The sequence below is a fragment of the Dermacentor silvarum genome, chromosome 4, assembly GCF_013339745.2.
Source record: "Dermacentor silvarum isolate Dsil-2018 chromosome 4, BIME_Dsil_1.4, whole genome shotgun sequence".
Taxonomy (NCBI): domain Eukaryota; kingdom Metazoa; phylum Arthropoda; class Arachnida; order Ixodida; family Ixodidae; genus Dermacentor; species Dermacentor silvarum.
This window is the reverse complement of record NC_051157.2, coordinates 121,948,321-121,967,196: the sequence shown is the minus strand read 5'-3', so window position 1 is coordinate 121,967,196 and position 18,876 is coordinate 121,948,321. Positions and strand designations below refer to the sequence as shown.

General features: G+C 45.1%; 1 long non-coding RNA gene across 1 annotated transcript in view; it reads right to left on the bottom strand.

Moving 5' to 3' along the window:
- LOC119448256 (uncharacterized) overlaps positions 1-2,443 on the bottom strand; it is a 135,671-nt gene extending 133,228 nt beyond the window's left edge. Inside the window, exon 1 of the long non-coding RNA XR_005191009.2 lies at positions 2,146-2,443. This is a non-coding gene — a long non-coding RNA (uncharacterized LOC119448256). The remainder of the gene's footprint in view (positions 1-2,145) is intronic.
- Between the last annotated feature and the right edge of the window lie 16,433 nt (positions 2,444-18,876).

The window sequence follows — 18,876 nt, the reverse complement described above, 5'->3', positions numbered from 1 at the left end:
ACGATGCCGATCAGCTAGTGCACCGAACGGCAGGCTTAGGTTAGTGGATGGCTCACCCGGCTATCGCTTCCACTATGCCTGCTTGACATACGCGTGTAAATGCGGACGTTTCATCTACGCGCTAACTCTGACGTTGCCTGTCGTAGTTTGTTTCGGATTTCTGACTTTCCGCTTGAACAGAACACCAATAAAAAATATTATGGTTTCTCCCCGAAACAAAATAATAAATAACGTTTCGGTTACGTTTTCGTTCCGGTCAAAAATATCGTGTTGTTTCGTTTGTCGTTTTCGTTTTCGTTCCGTTGTGACACACTGCCTAGACATGATATAGGGCCGCCTTCCAACGTGACGTACCTAAAGCATATGAAAAGCGAAATTCTTTTAAACTGAATATTTTGTTCGAAGATAGGAAAGAGGGCACCCAATTGGCTAAACAAACTGATATGGTCATAAAGCCCGCAGACAAAGGAAGTGCCGTAGTAATAATGGGAAAACAAATTATATAAGCTAGGCTCACAGACATTGTAATGATCAAACTTTTTACAAGCTCCTCGACAATGATCCATGTGCAGATTTCAAAGAAATTGTTGAAAACGCTATAAAAGGTCTCGTAACAGCTAAGAAAGTAAGTGATATTACTCTAGGTTCAGTCGTCCCACCCAGTCCCCTTCTTGGCAGGCTCTATTTGCTGCCTAAAATACATAAAGAAGGCTATCCATGTCGCTCCATTGTGTCGCGCGCTTCCGATGTCACGAAACGACTTTCGCGTTGCGTTTATGTCATAATCAGCAGCATTGTATGCAATTTGTACTTATACCTTAAAAATACAAACCACCTTTTGCTGGACATCAGTGCCATCCTGATTCCTCTAAACTTACTGCTGAATGCATGAGATGTGGTTTCACTCTATACAAACATCCCCATATACTCGTAGTAATGTCATCCGAGCAGTTATTCGTGCATATGACGAATGCTCTGTTTAAAAACCTGTTGAAAGTGATACATTGGCTACTCTATTAAAATTCAGTTTATGACTTAGTAGCTTTAAATTTGACGATTTGCATCATCTTCAGGTAAGTGGCACATGGACAAAAACTCGCATTGGTCCTAGGTATGCTAGCATGTTTATGTCTCTTATTGGGAATGACTTGATTAGCAATCGTACACTAAATACACTTTATAACAGGCGATTTAAATACGATATTTTTCTAATCTGGCCTCGTGCCGAAGACGATATTTTATCCTCTAGAACTGATTCGAATGTCTCACACCCATCCATTTATTTTTTTGCTTGAATGCTCTCAACTTCACTAATTAATTACTGCATGTTAATATTTCCTTGTCTAACAACAAACTGGTCATTAAAATGTACAGCGTAGTAGATTTGTGTCAGAGTATTTACGGAATATTGCAAGTTTCAAGAACGGCTGTAATAATACGGTATGTTTCACTAGCGTCACTATAACATACACAGGATGTTTATTTTTAAGCTTTACGGCATTTTTAGAAATCGCCTGTGGCAGGTAGCGTAATTCTCATCATTGAGCTGCGTTATTCGATTAGGCGGACATTAGTAACACGAGAAATCGAAACACACATTCAACTAATTCACCAACCTTCACTAATTAACTTCTTAGTTAATTACTTTATGGCACATATTGCAATTTACGAATTGTAGCCGGTGAGCTTGTCCGGCGTAACCACTTGGAGTGAATTTCCAGATGGACACCAGTTTGGAGAAATGCGCCGTCAAACTCGCCGTTAAAATGCACTGTTGTTACACTTACGTTTTTACGAAAATGCTTTTTTATACATTGAAGCACAAAAGTAGCTGGAACACCCATGTATTTCGTGCCACAATTTGGGAAATGATATCTTGAAACTGGCGTCATCCTGGAATTTCATTTCAAGTGCGTGCGTTTTGCAAACTCACCGGCTACATTTGAGCATTATGTAAATTAGCGATAATGCTTTATGTATCGCATCTTTCCGTTTTGCGCAGTCTCTTGTGTAGTTTAATGACCATTTGTCACGTAAAGTATCTCACAGCCATATGCACACCTCGTAGTCTTATCGATAGGTTTTTTTTTCCTGTTGCATTCTAACGTAACCAGCGCGAAAACAGTAAACACAAAATGTACGCACCGCGAAATAGGCGTGAACAGCTGGACTGGTCCTGAAGTGCTTGTTTTTCCTGCGCGCAGAAAGCGAGCACTGCCCGCTTTTGGGAAAGGCGATTGTCAGGAATGATCGAGCGCAGCAGCTGCGACGCCGATTATATTTCCCCAGAATTATTGCGGTTAAGATCTTGCGGTTCTGCCTCCGTTAAGAAGGCCAAAGACGGAGTGCGGACTCATCATCTTGTCCTTCGTCTTTTCGCGCTGCTCTCGCGTCGAGTATGTACCGACTAGCCAGAGCTTCCACGGTGTTCTTTCGTTTGTTCGTTCGTACGGTCCGTCGTCCATTCTTTCGTTCGCTCGATCATTGGTGTTCGCTATTTGCTGATAATGACAATCGTCGCCGATGCTTTGTGCAAAACACTTTGGAGGCAATTTTTTTCCTTCGAAAGCACAATGCATTACTCATTTACACAACAATTCGTAGCACTGGCAGACGTGGTTGCCAATGGCGACGCACATGGCAATGTCACCCAGCCAAGAAGCACTTGCTTTGTCAACGTAATGCCAGCTCTTGAAAGCCTCTCGCAATCTCTCTGGCACTGGTCAGCAACGCCAGACACAAATATCGCCAAAAGTTTCCTTCTTCGACATTGGACATGCAAATCCATGTTACAGTGCAGATGTGGATTTGAGAGAGAAATGCGCGGCATTTTGAGAATGGTGTAGAAGAATCTTTAGGTCGTATAGACTGCTGATTGTAGGTTCCGAAGCACGTGCGTTAGGCAGAAGTGTTCAAAGTCTGATTGATGGTAGCACTGTCGAATGTGATTACGCGGTTTCCACTTTTTATTGATGCCTCCGCTATTTTTGTGGTTGCACAGGCATACCAGCCGAAGGCGGCACGTCTGAACTCTGTGATAGTTAAGCCATGCCGCTCCCCCCACCCTCCAAGCTCTTTTTACAGCGTAAGCTGTTATGGGCTCATTCCAATAGCCGTTTCGGTTCGCGACGATACCACCGCCGGCGTTTGGCCGTAACCGCTATCGCCGGAAATGCGAAAAAAGTACACGCTTGCCACTGGGATAGAACCCAGGCCCGCTGCATGGGAGTCGGATACATTACCACTGAGCCACGCAAGCGCTTGCTATAAGACAGCAGAAATATTCCCTTTAAACCTGCCCTATAGGCAGGCGCGCAGGCGCAAACGACCTTAGCCTCTCCGCCAGTATGGTGGCGCCATCTAGTTAAAGTGCCTGCAACCGCCGCGCGTGCAGGCGTAGACGACGAGATGCGATTCAGACAAGGCGCGCATTAAACGCCATCCCGATGTTAGATGTTCACCACGTATTCTGGGTACCTCTTCCGTACTCGTTATGACGTCTCCTCGCAAGGTACGAACCTCTGCTGAAGAAGCGAATCGTAGAGCTACGTGCGCGGCTACAACCAGGCATCATCGGGCTCAGCAGACTGCTGCGCAGATAACATTACAAGCCGCAGCTCGCCGTCGACGCTGGGCGGACAGTTCAGATCGTTCTCATCAAAATCGAGGCGAAGACACTTTGCCGCGAAAACCCTGTTGTGCGTGGTGCCGAAATTGGAGCTACTCTTGCGCCGCTCAACCAGCTTACGCTGTGACTGTGCTACGTGTGCCGTGCAGGCCTGTGACCTTTTTAATTAATTAAGTGCATGAGCAAAGAAGCCAATCGCGACCAAGAAATTCTACGCATATCGGGCTCAATCACGATCAAAAGTGCGCCGTGTGACCCCCGTATTAGGCACTGGAATGAAGCCGTGTTTGAAAGAATAACAAATGTAGCCTCTGCTACTACATACGAGAAAATATGGCATCGAAGAGGTGACAATTCTCTCAACCTATTGGGAAATGTGCCGAAAAGAGTTTACCAAAATGCGTTATTTTACTGATGTGTGCATTGGTCCACATTAGACTGAAATGCCAATTCCTCAGGTGGTGCAGGAAACCGGCGAAGCGTGAACATACCACATCGCGGCAGTGGTCTCGCGGAGTGCTGTGTTGTGGACACACTTAGTACCCAGAATCGTTATTTTCCGCTGCTTGTTTGTGCACCCATAAACTGCACAGTGCTGGCCTGTAGCCTTTTGATGAGTTTATATGCCATTACTTACGAGCGTACGTAAGTCATGCGTGACAAAAATAAACGGAAACATCGAAAGAAAGCTACCACTCCACAATGCAAGCGCAAGGCAAGCTCACAGTCCAGACCGAACGGGCAACACTGACACATACTCTCCACGCCAGACCGTCGCAAGCGCCCTCGTGAAAACGTCTATAGGCAGGCGCGCAGGCGCAGACGACCTGTGCCTCCGCCAGTATGGTGGCGCCATCTAGTTAAAGTGCCTGCAACCGCCGCGCGTGCAGGCGTAGACGACGAGATGCGAGTCAGACAAGGCGCGCAATCAACGCCATCCCGATGTTAGAAGTAAGCCACGTATTCTGGGTACCTCTTCCGTACTCGTTATGACGTCTCCTCGCAAGGTTCGAACCTCAGCTGAAGAAGCGAATCGTAGAGCTACGTGCGCGGCTACAACCAGGCATCATCGGGCTCAGCAGACTGCTGCGCAGATAGGATTACAAGCCGCAGCTCGCCGTCCACGCTGGGCGGACAGTTCAGATCGTTCTCATCAAAATCGAGGCGAAGACACTTTGCCGCGAAAACCCTGTTGTGCGTGGTGCCGAAATTGGAGCTACTCTTGCGCCGCTCAACCAGCTTATGCTTTGACTGTGCTGCGTGTGCCGTGCAGGCCTGTGACCTTTTTATTTAATTAAGTGCATGTAACTCACTGAACACACATTGGTCTATAAGCCGTCTTCAAGACGTATCTACAAGACCAGCAAGACGTCTTGAAAACCATTTTAAACGTTTACAAGACGTCTTGAAGACTTTCTGGCAAGATATCACAGACTTCTTTAAGACATCTTGCCAACAGTTTGTGGATGTCCTAAAACGCCTTGTAGCCGTCCTTAAGACCGTCTAATGCACCGTCAAGTTTGGGATATCAGACGTGTTGCAAGACGTCTTGTAGACGTCTTAAGAACGGCTAGAAGACGTGTTGCAGGACATCTTGGGAACATTTTATAAACGGCTACGAAACGTTCCACAGGACGTTTTGAGGCTGTCTTGAGAAAGTTTTTAGGCGCTTTAAACATCTTGTGGGAAACTAAGGCATCACTTTTTATAGTTTCTCTTATTGAGCTAATTAAGCCCAACATTTTATTTTACAGTATTTATAGTATTTACAAAAGATAGTGACAGTGAAAATATACTTAGTCTAAAGTGCAGAGGACGTCAAATCTGAACACAACGTAGGTTATTTCAACACAGAATATGTTCCATAAAGTTACGAAGTCTTGACTGAGGAAAAAATAAGTGAAAAAACAAATAAGCAATAAACATGGTGACTGTAAATATATACATACTATATAAAGTACAACGGACTTGACCTCTCTAAGCTTTATTTCAACACCTAATGTATTGTCAGCTAGGGGAAGCACTAGCACAAAGATGACATTTTAAATAGTCTCTAGACACTAAATTCAGTCATACTGCAATCCAGATGATCTGTCTCCTTCCGATGTCAACTATCCAACGAAATGTTGATTGGCTTCAGTGATCTCGATAGAAATTGCATAAGCTGCCCATTGCGGTCTGGGAAGACCCAATAACATTTTACTTACCTTGTCAACGCTGATGTAGATTTGCAGATGGAATAATATCAAATACTCCTGTAACACTACTACAGAAGTTTTCCTTGCATGAATGTTTGGCACGCGCAAGAATTTAGATACACAAAACACCTTTCCATTATAGCATTTATTATAAAGGATTTGAGTGTCTCCTTGTTACCTGCTAAATAGAGAAATCAGTGAGAATGTTCGTATTCCTCGAATATTGAAAAAAGCTTGATTTTACCGACAGCACCAATCCCTACGGCCCATTTCTTACAACCCACCATAGCGTCACTGAAATATTGACAAGGCCACCAAAGCGATAACGTGTGCTAAAGCCACGCTTAACATAAAGCATGATAATTCACACAAATGAAGCGCTGAAGCGGCCAAAAGTTTCAAAGAATTTTTAATAAATCAATAACACGCGACTACATAAGCGAAATGCTTCTAATGTACCTTCTAGAGTTTTGCATTGTGGCTGTCTGTTATCAGAAATTGGTCACTTCACGATTCAGGGAGCTGGCTTAGACAGTTCCACAGGCTGATGCACCCGCAGAAAATTCAGCGTGTTCGAGTGATGCTGGACCTCTGACTTGGCACCTGCAATTAGAAGGTAAGGCAAAAGATTAACAAATGTCTTACAGTGAAACTTCGTTATTACAAAACGGGATATAACAAATTATTATATATAACAAAATCACATACCCTCTGAAATCCCCGTAGATATCCATGTTTCAAACCTCGTTTCAACGAAGCAACATTATCCTGCCAACAGTTTATCCTGCAAATTATCCTGCAAATATCCTGGCATTTGCGTTGAATGTACCGTCGAACACTGGTCCTTATCACCACTACGCGCAGTTGCGCATAAGCGGACTCATGATCGCCATTGCAATTTCTCTCACTGCGGCACCGCGAAGGCTAGTTAGTGCAGCTATAGGCGTGGCCTCGGAGATTGCGCCGGCGCACTTTCAGAGGCCACGCCTCCCTGTGTGTACCACGTGCTGCTCGAACACGACGAACATTGTTGGTGTCGCAGCGTGCAAGCTATTCAACCACGTCGCCATTTCGCTGGTTTCGCGATGCTAGAGACGACCCAACTAAAAGCGGTAACGAAAGATCATCACATTGAAGCAGAAGGCAGCCATCGTTTCCCTCTTCCCCTTCCCCCAACGCAGAGTCGCTGGCTAGAGGAATATACCTTAGGCCGACCTCTCTGCATTTTGTATCATTAAACTCTCTCTATCGTAAAGGCAATCGTGTCAGATGCTAAGAAGTGTGTTAAGGATGCCGAAGTTTCTTTTGCTGTTTTATTAGAAGTTCAGCGAGCACATGGCCATGTAGTGGTTCTGCTGGCTGAAAAGCCGTCTTCTTCTATGCAAGTTCAAATTTGTGCGCGACATTGCGCATATATATAGCAGTGAACGGTAGTAATGAATATAATGACGTAATTTTGGCTCCCCCTTCAACTTCGCTATAAAAAGATTTTATTGCATATGACTGATAAGAGTTCCCACTCATTTTATACCGCAGCCTTGTTTGCAAACAGTAACTGCTAGAAATCCCACCTAAGCATCTTCCGCATGCAGCCGCAATAATGCCATCGCTGCGATTCGGCCTTATCTGTAGTCTGGGTAGCAAGTATCCGATATACTAGCCTGAAGTCCGCGTTCTTTCTTGGTGATAACGATAGCCTTGTCCAAGAAGGCCAGTGTCATGGTTACAGGCTGCCACGTGCTCCGCAAGTACGTCGCAAGTGACATTTTTCGTTTTCACACCATTCACATGCTGCTTCAAGCCCTTTTTTGAAATTGCATCTTTTGTTGATGTAAACGTAGCCGCAGTTCGCGTCGGAAAACCATTCTACAGCGTGTCCTTCACATGTACCAGTTCATGATGCAACGTGCAGGCAGGAACATATATGCGCCGCGCGTCATAGGTTTTCAGAACACGTGCCAAGGCCTCCTTTTGGGGACATGTTGAATGGCAGCGTCAACTCAAGGATGCGTGGCCAAGCGAGGTCACTGGCCAACCTGCCACGATGTTCTACGCAACCAATGAAACTTCCCGTGTAACCGCACTCAGAATGTTCGCGACGTACTTTCAGCCAGACGCGTAGCCCAGATATTTTTTGGGGGTGGGGGAGCTAAAGCACCGCGATCGTCTTGACTGTGGTGCTTCGTTCTTTGTAAGCTCCCAGGCGTGAGACAAGTGCAGATACGCGAGTGCCCATAATAGCCGCACGTTCAGAGGATATGCGCCCTTGTTAATAGGAGACGTGCCAGGCACAAAAAGGAGGCGGGGCGCCGGCCGTAAAAGAAAAATGAATTTTTTCCTGGGGGGGGGAGGTGGAAGCCCGGTCAGCCCCCCTACCCGATATGCCACTGCCCTAAGCATCCTGTTTAGAGCACATTTTCTGGGATCGCTGTAAGATTTTTGCTTTATTCCTGGCGACCAGATTTCTGACAATGAGCTGCATAGATTACGTCCGAGTGAGCATAACCGGAACTTTTCACTCGTTCCATGAAATATCGTTGAGGCCTGCCACATTGCCGGCCACGCGCCCTCGAACTCGCACCACCTTCGTCTATGTCCCTTGAGTGCGCGAGGCCTTCGCAAATTTTCTGAAAACCTATGAAGTCAATATCCCACGTTTCGGCCCACTAGTTGCAGCATGAACTGGCAGATGTGAAGACGTAGAAGAGGATATGTTTCAAGCGTTGCTTATAGAAAAGCCTGCGCGAATCGCGACTAGCTTTACATCAGCAAAAGCAGTCATTTTGAAAGCGCTTGAAGCAAGACATCTATGTCAAAGAGATGAATTAGAAATAAATCAGAAGTGAAGGAACAATGTCGTTTCAATTCACTTGCGGAGCACGTAGCAGCCTGAATATGCCACTGGCGAGACATGGCTTCTATCATTGCCAAGGAAACTAGATTTTAAGGCAGTATCTCGAATCCCTTGCTATGCAGACTACAGAAAGAACGCCGTGTCGCAACGATGACAATCACCCGCCTTTATACGCAGAATGCCAACGTTTCGAGCAGTTCGTGTTGTGATCAAGGCTTCTGTACGTCCAATTCTTATTAACACCTATTTATCGGCGTCCTTCTTTTTTTTTCTTGTAACAGGAGCTCCAGAACAAAGAGAAAGTATAAGCCAGATTCAGCATTGAATTTCAATTTATTAGCGTAGCTGTTTCAAAGTATGCAAGTCAATGTGAGTAAAAAAAACTGAGGATGGCAAAAATCTACTTATTAATCACTCTTGTGATTTAAATTAGGTCAGATATATTTGTCAAAAACCAAGTGCAGCAGCATTTGGTCCGAACAAGCAGTTAATGAGGACAGAAATACCGAACATACAGGACAAACAGAATTTATTTATTTAAAAGCGCTAATCATGAGACCTTATATCCGTGTGTTCTGAAGGCAAACACCTTGTTCGTATTCACCTTCTCCTGTCAGCCAAGCTCCATTGGTAAGCTCAACCTACTTGGCCGTTGGTTCAGCTTACCAGTAACAGCATACTCAATTAAAATGAGGCTAAACGTGGACAAGAGCCATGTGCTATTCGTATCACTACGTCAGAACATTACGTTATTAGGCACCTTAAGCACCATTTCAGGCGAATAGCCAGGCTAACATCTCTCTTTCTCTCTCTATGTGACACAGAAAGCAGCCTAATAACGTAATGGTTCGAAGCATGTGATATGACCGCAGTGATAAACCGCAGGCAATGTTTTTTTTTTAATTTGGCTCACCTAAAAAAAAAAAACCTTGTAGAATTAGAGCACGCGGTATGTTCTCATTCTACAGGGTCGTTTGTTTTGTTGAACTGAATTTACGGAACGCGTGACAAACTGCACAATTCTAACTCTTGTTCTAATTACTCGACGAGGTGGCCCATTACGTCTTACACTGCTTTTTTACACTAGATGGCGTAGCTACTGCGGTTCAACCCTTCGATTGTTCGAGTGGCGCGCAGCTCAGATTCGGCGGCGCTTGAAGCGAAGCATGGCCGCCTTTTGGCAGAGTGCCGTCTATGGCAATAATTCTGAAGCTTTTAGCGAAAGCGAAGACGATTTTACTGAAGAAGAGAACTATGTGCCTCCATCTGATGACGAAGAAAGTGATTCAACCGAAGCCAGTGACAAAGAAGACGACGACGCAGGAGACGATAGCAACAACAACAACGATCATTATTGTTGTGCATGTTATGCATTTTCGCGGAAGTCGATTAAATGGTGGAGGAAGCTCTTTTTTTTTGCTTCTGGAAGTTTCGATTGTAAACAGCTTCATTTTGATGAGAATGCAGCTCCTGAAGCAGGGAGCGAAAGAGCAGCGACCCCTGCATTCTACAGGAGGAACCTGATAGCGCAGCTGGTGGGTGACGTAAGGGCTCGCGCTAGGAAGCGGGGCTCATCTGCACGTTTAGACTGCGAACAAAGGCTGGATGGAAAGCCCCATTTTATATGAAAGATGTCCGGCCGAAGCAACAAGGACTGTGCTGTTTGCAGTGACTGTAAAACAAAAGGGGGCAGGAGGGAAGCAGTGTTCTACTGGAAAGGATGCAGAAATATTCCCGGACTGCACCCAGGAGGGTGCTTTGAACGCTTCCACACACTGCCAAAATATCGATAATTGACTTAGGGACAAAAAAAAAACTGAGGAAATAAACACCATGCGAGTTTTTCTCCCACAGTTGTCGTTTTCTTTCGCGGTGCCCAAAATTTGCGAAATAGTTTCGGACCGGAACGACCGGAATGTGGGTAACAGTTTTGGACTGGAAATATGCAGTACCTGGTAATTATGTCAGAACAAATTCATTATTCGTGTTAGCAGCACTATGTGAATTGGCTAAAAGCGGACTCTCTCGTGGCGAGCAAAGCGCTGCGACATGACGGAATGCATAACATGGTGGCTGTCTTTACCCTTTATTGTTGAATGTTGCCTACAGGCAACATACCAATTTCTTTTTGCTCCGTTTTGGTATTGAGCACGAAGCTTCTAGCTAAGTGCCTTCGGCCAACAGTGAATGACAGGCACCAAGCACCATTTGTTGGTTTAGAGCAAGTACAAAGGACAAGGTAGAAGAATTTTGACATGACAGTCGCGTTCTTTGAAAACGCTATCAGAGGTGACAGACTGATGTGACATCTCCGGTGGCAGTGGTGTCCCACATGTGATGTAGAGCAGATGAATGTATGCCAATGATTCACATATGTTGATAGCTGTGCGTACTATTTCCAAACGACGCCATAGGTAGCCTGGGGTGAAACCCACTTCCAGTTTTCTGCCTGGAGTGTCCCCTATTGCTGAATAAGTTTCCACAATATATTTTTTTCTGTTCATTGATTACGGGTATGCTTATTCTCAATATTTTTCGCGTATATACACGGAAAGGAAACTTTTGGCGGTGTATATATATGTACCACTAATTAAAGGGTAAATACCTCACAAGCGAGCTCTACGTCAGTTTCTTTTAATCGGCGAGGCAATTTCAATACATAAGGCTGATCGTGATTCGAGAACAATTGTTAATGTATATTTCGGCCCCTATTGTGCCTAAGTGATACTTTAGACGGCTAAAATTCACTTTTTCAGAGCATGAAATTCCGTCTCTAATAATTATAAATTTAACTGGCGTTGCCTTGCGTGCGCCATGTTCGTATAGTTTTTAGATGGTAGTATAATATTCGGCTCTCTCTGCGTCTCCAATTACCCCTGTCTTGCGCTAGCTGATCCCAGCTTGCGCCTGGAAATTTCTATCAGCCCACGTAGTTTTCTGCCTTCGTCCAGCAGTGGGCATAAATATAGGCAGCTGCTGCTGCTGCTGATGGTGATGATTACAGTCGCCACTTCATCGAACATGGTGCTTTAAAATAATTTCGTTGAATATCATTGTGCTGTTATTTACGCTACGTTTCACTATGTTACATGAACCAACAGCTCCGTGGAAATTGGTTTGATGGAACGGACGTTGAAATTGAAGGATTTGTCCGCAACGTTTGCGTACGCTGCAGGCGCCACAATATTTTTGCACCATCGAGGTGATTATCATATACTGCAGAACTGGCGACTGCTGTTTTCAAGCGCACAAGCAGGTGCGGCTACTTCCCTTTAAGTATCGCTTCAAATAGTGTATGTTATTCAGGGCAAACATGTTCTCGCACGCTTTCACTCACACATGCGGCGTACGGCGCGCGGAGACGATTTTATCGCCCTTAAGGCCGTTTCGCATAGTGCGATTTTGCACTGCGATTATCGCACCGGAAGTGTGATTTCTGTCGCATGCGACGAAAATCGCAGTCGCAGGGCTGATTCTGCGATTTTCGGCGGCGACCAACCGGTTGGTCGCAGCGTCGCAACGTCGCAGCAATCGCGGCGATTTTTCTGTCGAAATTGCGCCGAGAGGTATTTCGCGGTCTGTTTTGGAAAATGGCGGCGGTCGCTCAACGCTACGTTTATAGATACTTTTTTGTCTATAAATATTCGATCAACAAGCCTCGAACAGTGCAACTAATTGAGTGGAGCCTTGGATTGCGTAATCGGTACGTAACATCAGCACCGACACGCGAACAGGGCAGATAAAAACCCGTAGGTCAGATTCGGTTCTATGATTTCTATGAGTTTGTTGACACGCTACGTTGATAATCTGGCGACGCTGTTTTTTAGGTTGGCTTCGGCTGCTGATAGTACGTACTTTTGCGTGATTTTCCGTTATTCACACGCGCTGCCAATTAGTAAATACTACGAGGTGTCCCTCACGGGAAGGCATGGCCGAATTCGGATGTCGTCCCAATTTTCTGGTTCTGGAGACAACTCGCGATATACGGAAACGCCACAGTTTTATCGCAGTATGCTTTTACGGACGGAACAAATTAAAGAATATGCAACTACGGACAAATGCTGTGGTCAATAGGTCACGCTATACGCGCGACCATTTAGTTGCAGTCGGTTGGGTAGGGCTTTCATGCGCATTTTCCCCAATGATCTATCTCATTTCAAGGTTCTGTTACTTCCGCTGCGAGACGCAAAGCGAACGTGCAAACTGGATATCGTAATGAATGTTCTACAATAGCATATTTCACGCTTTGACTGGGAATAAGCAGTATTGCCAATTTGTTTTCGAAGCAATATTGAAACACTTTTTTTCTCATTTTTCTGATGCACCATTTTTCTCCTGAATAAAAAAAACCAATAAACCTTCAGTGTGTTGCAGACTTTGTATCCTTACTGCATCTGTATTAACCCTGACATTAAAAGGTAATTGCACATTTCGCTTACTTCAGTGCATCGAATTACTTTTGTTTATGCTGGTTGTCGCAATATATCGCAGTACTCTAAGAAACTACTTAGCCATAAACATCTTTGCCTTTTCTTGCTTCTCTGTCTCTACTTCCTGTAAAACACATGCAATAATGCGAAAAGCAGGCAGGACATCTGGTTTTTATAAGTAGTAGATAACACATTAAACAAAAGCAGATCAAAATTGTGCAGTGAAGTCAGCCGCTTGCATTCCTTCATGTGAATGATAGTATCTTTTCCAGTGTGGGTGGGTCTTGCATGTCCACAGCTCATAAAGTGTGCAGACTCATCACGAGGCGTAGGTATTGCCCATCAAGATGGAGGCAATGTTGCTAATGAGTCTGCACTTGCATGTATTACTGCATAAACTCGTATAACCATATCCCATCATTACTCAATCGAGCTTGCTCAGTCATATTCACCAAAATTCTACTTATCCGAGCTTGCTCTGAATCATATTCACCAAAATTATACTCGGCCGAGCTTGATCTGACTAATATTCACAAAGATTCTACTCAGGCAAGCTTGCACCGAGTCATATTCACCAAATATCTACTTAGCCACGCTTGCTCCGACTTATATTCATCAAAATTCTACTCAGGTGAGCTTGCACTGAGTCATATTCACTAAAAATCTACTTGCCGAGCTTGCTTTGACTTATATTGACTAAAATTATACTTGGATCAGCTTTCCCTGACTACCACATGACAATATCCACTAAAAGTTTACTCAACTGAGCTTGCTCTTACTCGTATTCACCAAAATTCTACGCAGTCAGGCTCAAACGAACTCAGGCTCACGGTTAGTTCGAAGTCTTTGTGAGCCGACGTTTGAGTGAGTTCACCGTGCTATGTATACATTACATTATGTGACCTGTGCGGTGAATAAGCAAACATTGTCTATGAGTACGTGTTGCATCGGGTGAAATAAGGACAACTGTAAACATTGCAGTTAGTTTTCTAGAGCTTAACTGACCGTTGCGTGAAAGCTTCGCCTCATGTCGATTCAAGCAAGTGCATTGGATCTGCATCATATTTTTTGACAATCCTACTGGCTGTCCTAGCCATTACTGGGTGGCCACATTATGGACATTTCAACACAAAGTTGAATAAATGACTGTAGTGCAATATATTAAAAAAAGATGGTTGCATCACTGCACGTATAACAATCAGAACATGACACAAACACATGCACATAAGATGCACACAAATGATAAATACATAAATAGATGGAATCAGCTAGCCACCACCTATTGAAAAAAAAGAAAAAAGCACAGGACTACGTATAACCATTCCCCTTGCCAGGTACATGGGCTATAGGAGAAACACATGTGCAACCTAGCAGTTACCTCGAGGTAGCAGCTATGGACGCTTTTGCATTCGCAGGTGGCCACTCAACCACTCAAGCGTGTTCAGTGTGCACTTGTACTTGGGCAAACTTTTTATTGTCTATATCTCAAAAATTGAATGTGGCTCTTGAAAATTTTGAGAATGTTTGGATTCTGAGGCTTGCAAATTAGTACTTTTATTTCATTTTCGTTCAAGGTGAAGGCTTATACAAAAGATTAGAGATATTGTCAGTGCCCCTCACTTTCTCTCAGAACATAAGTAGTCTGTTATTGAGATTCTAGCAGCTTTTCAACAGCAAGAAAGGGAATCAGCTTCCCCTGTTTCCAGCATTGGGTTAATGCAGGCAATTCAGGGAGGCATAAAGTTTTGCTAATACAATCGGTTCGGGAATACCAGATTAGACTGTACCTTGACACTTTCCTTGCACTTTCTTATTTTGGTCAAATAACCTAGTTTGAAATGACTCCAGTTAGCATGCTCTAACATTGGTCTAATATAGGTCAAGTACACGACTAGCTTAACAGACTGGGATGCAGGCTTTCATTTCCAGGAAAGGAATCATAGCACCTGCTCCAGTTGCATATGTTTTTGGTTATGAGGGGTATTCAGCCTCACTTTAAGGATAACGTGCTGAAGCAGGTAGAAGCACACGCATGCCATTAGCGGATAGTTTCGATAGCTTCTTACCTTACACTTGCCACCATGAATGCAAAATTTTAGCGTTCGATTTTGTTATTAAACAAACAAACGTACTCCTAACAAGGTATTTTAATGTTAGCCGTGTGGCTACGCGGCTGCGCTACGTACTGCAGCATAATTACTTAAGCTTCTTGATACAGATTCACAGCACACTAACAGCGCAAGAAACAGGACGAGAAAATAGACGACGCCCATGTCTGCCAGAATGATACGATACTACGTACACAAGTGACTGCAGCTCCTAAAAAATGTGGTGTCGGCTTTTACGCCTTTTGAAATATTCAGAGAGCACTTGTATGAATAATTACAGCACAGGCGCCGAGACGGACGAGCCAGGCTGGCGCTAAGATAAACGTTTAGAATAAAAATTCCATTGCACGTTCAGTAATTACACACAGATCATTTGCGGCTTTGTTCAGGGGCAGACGTGAGCTTTTGGGTTGGTGCTTGCTGCTAAGTTTGGTGCAAGAATATTGCTAGGAGCAGGAACCGCTAATGCGCAATCACGAGCAATACACACACATCCGTTTTTCAGAAGCTGACGTTAATCACGGGGAGCGTGAGGGTCTCTGCGTTGACATGACGACTTCGCTGCAGCCGAATTCTAAATACTGCATATGCGATGACAACAGCTATAGGGGCTTGTTGATAGGTCCTCTTGTAATTTGTTTAACCACAGGAAGAACGACACAGGCATAAGACACACACGAGACAGCACACAACGCTGAACGACCACATGCGAACAGCTGTTTACGTCCGCCATTTCTCCTCGTATTGAACTTCACAAACTGCTGTTGCGCACTGCAAAACAAATTAAACTCTGAAGCGTTTTTAAATTACAAAACGCACGTATTATTTGGTCCTAATAAAGAGAGGTCAATTATATTATAACGCGCACGTCTTTTTCATTACATTAAACGAACTTATGCGGCGTGTGCGACAAAATCTGGCAGCAAGCAACCTGGGCGTCGCATAATTCCATTGTTGACATCGCACCATGTGAAACGGCCGTTGCGAATTTCACATCTGCAGAAACAAAGCAGCAAGATAAAGGTGGTATGGTCAGGTCGTCAATGACACGTAAAGAGTTGCGCTGTAGCTGTGCACTTTGACCCGCTGAGAATGTCAGTACACCGTCCGGTATATTGATGATGACACCGTATTTGCGCAAGAAATATGTGCCTAAGATGACCTATTTTCAGCACTCAGCGATAAAAACAAAATTGGCGACGAATGGTGCATCCCCTATATTGATCCTGGCAGTGCACTTTCCTGTAGGTGTCTGCGGTTCCGTCCATTGCATTTTAACGTTCTCCCACTTATCCACTAGGTTCTCGCTTATTATTGAAAAATCCGCACCAGTGTCGACAAGTGCTCTCACGTCGTGACCATCGAGGGTAATGCTGATTTCGATGCTAACAATTTCGTCTTTTGTCAAATTATCGCAGCATATCGGTTCTTCGTTCGACGGTTATGGGGGATTTTCGCCTCTTCCGCGATTTGCAACCTTCCCCCTTAAGGTTGCTGCTTTTAGTTTCCCCTGCCGGGGCTGGGAGACCTGCCTCTGCCCACATCAGTGGTACTGCATCGAACTGCTGGAGAATAACGTCCAGAGGGAGGGGAGCGCGACCAGAAACCAGAGGAATCGTCACGCCAAATAGCGATATTTGCATCAACATTGGGTCGACCATTTGGACCACGAGGAACAGGGCACGACGGAAACCCCTGGTACCCTGCTCCGCGACAGGGACAATGACGGCAGATATGGCAGGCTTCGCCACAATGGAAGCACAAGGGCCTGTGGTCAGATGTGCGCCATATGTCGGTTTTGCGAAGCGGTGATCGCGTCGGCGTTTGCCTATAGTACCAGGGTGCTGTCGGCAGTTGGTGCTGGTAGTACTGCGGTGTCGGCACCATATAGGTGGCGGTCGACGCACCATGTCCGCATTACTGGGCTGACGTGTTCCAATGCGCGGTTCAGGAGGCGGCGAGAGCGCGTCTTAGCTCCTGGCGCACAGCTTCAGGGACGGACGCAATTGCGCATTCAGTAGGCGTGCCGATGAGCTCTTTGACCTCTTCTTGTACGATTTCGCGTATCATCTGGTGTAAGGAACCCTCTTCAGTCGCTGTCACTGCTGTCATGACCACGGAACCATTTGTCCATCGTTGTGTGGGTGGTCAAACTGGCGGTAGTATAGGTGTAGTGCGCGCGCAATGGCTGTCGACTCCTTCAAAAATTCATCGACACTTGTTGGCGGGTTTCGCACAAGACCAGCAAACAGCTGCTCTTTTACGCCACGCATGAGGTGGCTGAGCTTTTTCGCCTAGGAAATATCGGGACTGGCTCGACGAAATAGGCGCATCATGTCTTCAGCGTACATGACAACAGTTTCATTAGGCTTCTGAATCCGTGATTCGAGGAGTCGCTGCGCAAGTTCTCGCCTTTCGGTGGTTCCGAACATATCGAGGAACTTTCGGTGCAACTCCTTCTAAGATGTCCAGTTACCCTTGTGGTTTGTGAACCCGTCTCCGTCTTGAAGAGCGAAGTAAGTGGTAACTTCTGTCCGTGATTGATGCTGCATCCATTAACATTGGCTACGTGCTCGAACTCCTCGAGCCAGTCTTCTTCGTCCTCATAGGCGTTGCCATGAAAAGACACAGGAGATCGCGGATTCCAAAGGGTCACCTGGACGTGTCGGGCTTGAGTTTAACATGTTTTGAGCCTGCTTCTCGGTCACGGTCACACTGCCTGGCAGGCGACCGCACTCTGGGCTCAGGCCTAGCAGGCGGCGGCTGGCGCGGTGAACGGGTGTTTCCAAGCGTGGAAGTCTTTCTGGACTTGATGAATGGTTGTTGACAGGTGTTCCGGTCGTTTACCCACACTTCCACAAGTGTCACGATGCAGGAGCAGCAACAATCGGGAATACGGGGGAGTTCACTTTAATGGAACAAGACTGAGACAAAAGAGTAAGCTTCGTCTTCGTCTCCGTAGCTGCGCGAGAGCTTGTTCGTCCATGCTCCGCAGAGAGGATGTGGCAATACGCAGAAAGTTCTAAGCACACTACTCCACAACAGTATTCACATGTTCCTGTTATAATTCACAATCCTGCTCCGATTCTATTTTGTGGTAAAGTTTAATATGACCAGCGCATAAGAGGATACGCGAATGATGCAAATATTTTTCGAGAATAATAACAAAGATATTGAAAAATTATAAGCCTAAGATAGACCTTTGCGGAACACCGGAAGTTGAATAATAAGGCAAAGAGTACTTAGCACCTACGCGAACATAATTTAACCGACTGGGCAGGTAATCTTTAATCAACGTGCATAGGCTGCTACTAACGCTGTAACTCAAGAGTGTACAGATAAGAAGGTCATGAGCAACAACATCAAATGCATTGGACAAGTCGAAGTATATATAATCGGTCTAACTGTCTCAGGTTAGCAACAGCGGGTCCCGCAGCATCAAGAAAGAAACAGTTTGTTTCCACAGACCTACCATGAACAAAGCCATGCATACTAATATTTTTCTTTAAAAAAGCGACATATCTGTAAACATAGCTATTTGAAACAGTTTTGCAAACGGATGCAACAGGGGCATGGGGCGATAATGTTGACGCGCCGCTCATGCTGCCGCTTTTCTGAACTGGCGCAACTATGGCATCCTTCCAACAAGAAGGAAAAG